The following is a 1,063-nucleotide window of genomic DNA, read 5'->3' as shown; positions in this document are numbered from 1 at the left end:
GGAGGCTGAGGTGAGAGGATTACCTGAGCCCACGGGTTCAAGACCAGCCTGGGCAACTTGCCAAGACCTCATCTCTACAATAAATCAAAAAATAACTGGGCATGGTGTAATTCCAGCTACTTGGAAGGCTGAGGCAAAATGATCAGCAGGTCAAGGCTGCGGTGGCCAGGAGTGTACCACTGCACTTCAGCCTGGGTGACAGAGTGAGACTCCAATTCAAAAAAAAAAAAAAAAAGCACATGACAATGATATTAGTAGTACAGTAGTTTCCCTTTACCCAAGGCTTTTCTATCCATGGTTTCAGTTACCTGCGGTCAACTGCAATCTGAAAACATTACATGGAAAAATTCTAGAAATAAACAAGGCATACGTTTAAAAATTGCTGCCATTCTGAGTAACATGATGAAGTCTGGTGCCATCCCACTCCATCCTGCCAGGATGTGAATCCTCTTTTGTCCAACATGTATCCACGCTGACTGTGCCACCTGCCCAGTGGCCACTTAGTCGCTCTCTTGCTATCAGATTGAAAAAGACAGAGCGCAGCCGGGCTCAGTGGCTCAGCCTGTAATCCTGAGCCTTTGGGAGGCTGAGGTGAGTGGATTGCCTGAGCCTGCGGGTTCGAGACCCGCCTGGGCAACTTGGCGAGACCTCATCTCTACAATAAATCAAAAATTAGCCAGGCGTGGTAGTGTGCACCTGTAGTTCCAGCTACTTGGAAGGCTGAGGCGGAAGGATCACCGGAGCCCACCAGGGCTAGGCTGCGGTGACTGGGAGCGGCCACTGCACTCCAGTCTGGGCGACAGAGTGAGACTCCAACTCAAAAAAAAAAAGAAAAAGACAGAGTGGCTATAGGATTCAATATTACTTGTGGTTTCACGCATCCACTAGGGGACTTGGAATGCATCCCCCATGGATAAGGGGGTACTACTGTGTCATGCTCACAGTGTTCTTGAGATTAGTAGAAAACCCATGTTAAGATGCTTGCCGGGCTTGGTGGCTCGGCCTGTAATCCCGCGCTTTGGGAGGCTGAGGTGAGTGGATTGCCTGAGCCCGCGGGTTCGAG

Source organism: Carlito syrichta, unplaced genomic scaffold, assembly GCF_000164805.1.
Source record: "Carlito syrichta isolate Samal-C Ts95f unplaced genomic scaffold, Tarsius_syrichta-2.0.1 Scaffold303376, whole genome shotgun sequence".
Taxonomy (NCBI): domain Eukaryota; kingdom Metazoa; phylum Chordata; class Mammalia; order Primates; family Tarsiidae; genus Carlito; species Carlito syrichta.
This window is presented reverse-complemented; position numbering follows the sequence as displayed.